The sequence below is a fragment of the Choloepus didactylus genome, chromosome 9 (genome assembly GCF_015220235.1).
Source record: "Choloepus didactylus isolate mChoDid1 chromosome 9, mChoDid1.pri, whole genome shotgun sequence".
Lineage (NCBI taxonomy): Eukaryota > Metazoa > Chordata > Mammalia > Pilosa > Megalonychidae > Choloepus > Choloepus didactylus.
Window position 1 is genome coordinate 112,351,169 of NC_051315.1, and position 6,000 is coordinate 112,357,168.

The following is a 6,000-nucleotide window of genomic DNA, read 5'->3' on the forward strand; positions in this document are numbered from 1 at the left end:
AAATGCAGAACTCACCTGCTGAGTGTTGCTTTTTTCAAGGACTATATTCCTTCTAGTTTTTCTTTCTTTTGCTTGGTCTCCATGCCTTCATACAGTTATTTTTATGTTTTGTCCAGAGTATGTATTTATTAATAGTAGGAGGGTTAGCCTGACACAAACTATGTTGTTCTGCCAAGAACTATAAGTTTATCTGGCTATCATTGATTGTGGTATACATAGTATTTTTTAATTATTTGCAGAAATAATTTAAGGCCTAGGATCAAATGAGTATGAAACTGCTTCGAGAAGTATAATGCTCCAAGAAAAAGAGACATGTTGGTCTTCGGGTAGGCTGAGCAGAAGTGGGTGTGCTTCCTTCTTTTAAGATTTCAAACTGTCAGAGAAATATCTTTTAAAATGGTAAATGTGCACATGTATTGATAATGCACTTATTTTTGAAATTCATTGTAGGTGAGATTAGGCGAAATCTCTGAAGGGTGTCTAATGTGGTCAGAAGACCAAGCAGATTCCAAGGCCTGTTGGACCAGAGGTCCAGAGGGAGGAATTCCTTCTCCAGGAAAAAAAGAGATACCATAGAGTATGTGTGATAATAGGGTGGTGTGCCAGTTTCAATGTATTTTGTCCCCCCCAAACACCATTATCTTTGATGTAATCTTGTGTGGGCAGACCTATCAGTGTTAATTAGGTTGTAATTCTTTGAGTGTCTCCATGGAGATGCACCCCACCCAACTGTGGGTGATGACTCTGATTGGATAATTTCCATGGAGGTGTTGGCTCACCCATTGGATGGTTCTGAATTAAATTATTAGAGCACTATATAAGCTCAGACAGAAGAAGCCAGCTTGCCACAGCCAAGAGGGACACTTTGAAGATGCACAGAAGCTGAGAGAGGAGCTGCAGATGAGAGACAGTTTGAAGACGGCTGTTGAAAACAGACTCTTGCTCCAGAGAAGCTAAGAGAGGATGCCCCAAGAGCAACCAAGAGTGACATTTTGAAGAGGAGCTGTGGTCTAGAGAGGAACATCCTGGGAGAAAGCCATTTTGAAACTAGAACTTGGAGCAGACGCCAGCCATGTACCTTCCCAGCTAACAGGTTTTCCGGACACCATTGGCCATCCTCCTCCAGTGAAGGTACCCGATTGTTGATGCATTACCTTGGACACTTTATGGCCTTAAGACAGTAACTGTGTAACCAAATAAACCCCCTTTATAAAAGTCTATCCATCTCTGGTGTTTTGCATTCCGGCAGCATTAGCAAACCAGAACAGGTGGTATATGGGGGTCATGTATTTTATGTATAATTGTTCTGTAAACCCACAGTTTCTCTAATGAAAGGAAAAGTGTGGCTGGGAACAGTGGGTAAGACTGCCAATTCAGCTGTGGTCCTCCTCTGCCTTACATCCATTTTAGGAGTCATGTCCAGAAGGAGAAAGGGCTCGGAAACCAGGGTACCATCTGCACCAAGAGCTGTGCTATACCTTACCACTGCCACGGAACATCCCCTCTGTTCTGGGTCTACATATTTCACTTCAGATGCTCTGGATAAGCCCGAAGCCCACCTATCCTGCCTCCAGACAAGCCCACAGGAAGAATTTGCATGAAAAACTATGCTAAAAAATCCAGTAGTGGGTCATCCTAGAACTGTCCCTCTGGAGAGCAATGGGAGTGGGGTGGGGTGAGGGAACAAGGAGGCTTCTCTCTGCTACAAAGTGCTGCCCAGAGAAGGAAACAGCTCAAAGAAACTCTAAAGTGAGAGGTAACATGGGATTTGGAATTTGTGTGTCTATGTGCTGGGGGACTGCCTCTCCATTATGTAAACTCCCTCTTCCCCAAACACATAACAGACAAGCCTTGAAGCATAATGACTTAGCAACCGCCTGACAGCTGGCTTCCCCTTGGCTCCCTGATCTGATCATCTCTCTCTCTCTGTCTTTGCATTGTTCCCTTAAGTTTAGAATGTCCAGGACCGACAGGACAGAGAGACTTGGAGAAAGGTTCAGTACTAAAGAGATTCGATATGGGTACAATAAAGGATATTAATAGAGAGAGGGAAAAATATGGCAAACATAATCCAAAGGATAAGATGGCCGATTCAAGAAATGCCTTCACGGTTTTAACGTTGAATGTAAATGGATTAAACCCCCCAATTAAAAGATATAGATTCGCAGAATGGATCAAAAAAAATGAACCATCAATATGTTGCATACAAGAGACTCATCTTAGACACAGGGACACAAAGAAATTGAAAGTGAAAGGATGGAAAAAAATATTTCATGCAAGCTACAGCCAAAAGAAAGCAGGTGTAGCAATATTAATCTCAGATAAAATAGACTTCAAATGCAGGGATGTTTTGAGAGACAAAGAAGGCCACTACATACTAATAAAAGGGGCAATTCAGCAAGAAGAAATAACAATCGTAAATGTCTATGCACCCAATCAAGGTGCCACAAAATACATGAGAGAAACATTGGCAAAACTAAAGGAAGCAATTGATGTTTCCACAATAATTGTGGGAGACTTCAACACATCACTCTCTCCTATAGATAGATCAACCAGACAGAAGACCAATAAGGAAATTGAAAACCTAAACAATCTGATAAATGAATTAGATTTAACAGACATCTACAGGACATTACATCCCAAATCACCAGGATACACATACTTTTCTAGTGCTCACGGAACTTTCTCCAGAATAGATCATATGCTGGGACATAAAACAAGCCTCAATAAATTTAAAAAGATTGAAATTATTCAAAGCACATTCTCTGACCACAATGGAATACAATTAGAAGTCAATAACCATCAGAGACTTAGAAAATTCACAAATACCTGGAGGTTAAACAACACACTCCTAAACAATCAGTGGGTTAAAGAAGAAATAGCAAGAGAAATTGCTAAATATATAGAGACGAATGAAAATGAGAACACAACATACCAAAACCTATGGGATGCAGCAAAAGCAGTGCTAAGGGGGAAATTTATAGCACTAAACGCATATATTAAAAAGGAAGAAAGAGCCAAAATCAAAGAACTAATGGATCAACTGAAGAAGCTAGAAAATGAACAGCAAACCAATCCTAAACCAAGTACAAGAAAAGAAATAACAAGGATTAAAGCAGAAATAAATGACATAGAGAACAAAAAAACAATAGAAAGGATAAATATCACCAAAAGTTGGTTCTTTGAGAAGATCAACAAGATTGACAAGCCCCTAGCTAGACTGACAAAATCAAAAAGAGAGAAGACCCATATAAACAAAATAATGAATGAAAAAGGTGACATAACTGCAGATCCTGAAGAAATTAAAAAAATTATAAGAGGATATTATGAACAACTGTATGGCAACAAACTGGATAATGTAGAAGAAATGGACAATTTCCTGGAAACATATGAACAACCTAGACTGACCAGAGAAGAAATAGAAGACCTCAACCAACCCATCACAAGCAAAGAGATCCAATCAGTCATCAAAAATCTTCCCACAAATAAATGCCCAGGGCCAGATGGCTTCACAGGGGAATTCTACCAAACTTTCCAGAAAGAACTGACACCAATCTTACTCAAACTCTTTCAAAACATTGAAAAAAATGGAACACTACCTAACTCATTTTATGAAGCTAACATCAATCTAATACCAAAACCAGGCAAAGATGCTACAAAAAAGGAAAACTACCGGCCAATCTCCCTAATGAATATAGATGCAAAAATCCTCAACAAAATACTTGCAAATCGAATCCAAAGACACATTAAAAAAATCATACACCATGACCAAGTGGGGTTCATTCCAGGCATGCAAGGATGGTTCAACATCAGAAAAACAATCAATGTATTACAACACATTAAAAACTCGAAAGGGAAAAATCAATTGATCATCTCAATAGATGCTGAAAAAGCATTTGACAAAATCCAACATCCCTTTTGATAAAAACACTTCAAAAGGTAGGAATTGAAGGAAACTTCCTCAACATGATAAAGAGCATATATGAAAAACCCACAGCCAGCATAGTACTCAATGGTGAGAGACTGAAAGCCTTCCCTCTAAGATCAGGAACAAGACAAGGATGCCCGCTGTCACCACTGTTATTCAACATTGTGCTGGAAGTGCTAGCCAGGGCAATCCGGCAAGACAAAGAAATAAAAGGCATCCAAATTGGAAAAGAAGAAGTAAAACTGTCATTGTTTGCAGATGATATGATCTTATATCTAGAAAACCCTGAGAAATCAACGATACACCTACTAGAGCTAATAAACAAATTTAGCAAAGTAGCGGGATACAAGATTAATGCACATAAGTCAGTAATGTTCCTATATGCTAGAAATGAACAAACTGAAGAGACACTCAAGAAAAAGATACCATTTTCAATAGCAACTAAAAAAATCAAGTACCTAGGAATCAACTTAACCAAAGATGTAAAAGACCTATACAAAGAAAACTACATAACTCTACTAAAAGAAATAGAAGGGGACCTTAAAAGATGGAAAAATATTCCATGTTCATGGATAGGAAGGCTAAATGTCATTAAGATGTCCATTCTACCCAAAGTCATCTACAGATTCAATGCAATCCCAATCAAAATTCCAACAACCTACTTTGCAGACTTGGAAAAGCTAGTTATCAAATTTATTTGGAAAGGGAAGATGCCTCGAATTGCTAAAGACACTCTAAAAAAGAAAAACGAAGTGGGAGGACTTACACTCCCTGACTTTGAAGCTTATTATAAAGCCACAGTTGCCAAAACAGCATGGTACTGGCACAAAGATAGACATATAGATCAATGGAATCGAATTGAGAATTCAGAGATAGACCCTCAGATCTATGACCGACTGATCTTTGATAAGGCCCCCAAAGTCACCGAACTGAGCCATAATGGTCTTTTCAACAAATGGGGCTGGGAGAGTTGGATATCCATATCCAAAAGAATGAAAGAGGACCCCTACCTCACCCCCTACACAAAAATTAACTCAAAATGGACCAAAGATCTCAATATAAAAGAAAGTACCATAAAACTCCTAGAACATAATGTAGGAAAACATCTTCAAGACCTTGTATTAGGAGGCCACTTCCTAGACTTTACACCCAAAGCACAAGCAACAAAAGAGAAAATAGATAAATGGGAACTCCTCAAGCTTAGAAGTTTCTGCACCTCAAAGGAATTTCTCAAAAAGGTAAAGAGGCAGCCAACTCAATGGGAAAAAATTTTTGGAAACCATGTATCTGACAAAAGACTGATATCTTGCATATACAAAGAAATCCTACAACTCAATGACAATAGTACAGACAGCCCAATTATAAAATGGGCAAAAGATATGAAAAGACAGTTCTCTGAAGAGGAAATACAAATGGCCAAGAAACACATGAAAAAATGTTCAGCTTCACTAGCTATTAGAGAGATGCAAATTAAGACCACAATGAGATACCATCTAACACCGGTTAGAATGGCTGCCATTAAACAAACAGGAAACTACAAATGCTGGAGGGGATGTGGAGAAATTGGAACTCTTATTCATTGTTGGTGGGACTGTATAATGGTTCAGCCACTCTGGAAGTCAGTCTGGCAGTTCCTTAGAAAACTAGATATAGAGCTACCATTCAATCCAGCGATTGCACTTCTCGGTATATACCCGGAAGATCGGAAAGCAGTGACACGAACAGATATCTGCACGCCAATGTTCATAGCAGCATTATTCACAATTGCCAAGAGATGGAAACAACCCAAATGTCCTTCAACAGATGAGTGGATAAATAAAATGTGGTATATACACACGATGGAATACTACGCGGCAGTAAGAAGGAACGATCTGGTGAAACATATGACAACATGGATGAACCTTGAAGACATAATGCTGAGCGAAATAAGCCAGGCACAAAAAGAGAAATATTATATGCTACCACTAATGTGAACTTTGAAAAATGTAAAACAAATGGTTTATAATGTAGAATGTAGGGGAACTAGCAGTAGAGAGCAATTAAGGAAGGGGGAACAATAATCCAAGAAGATC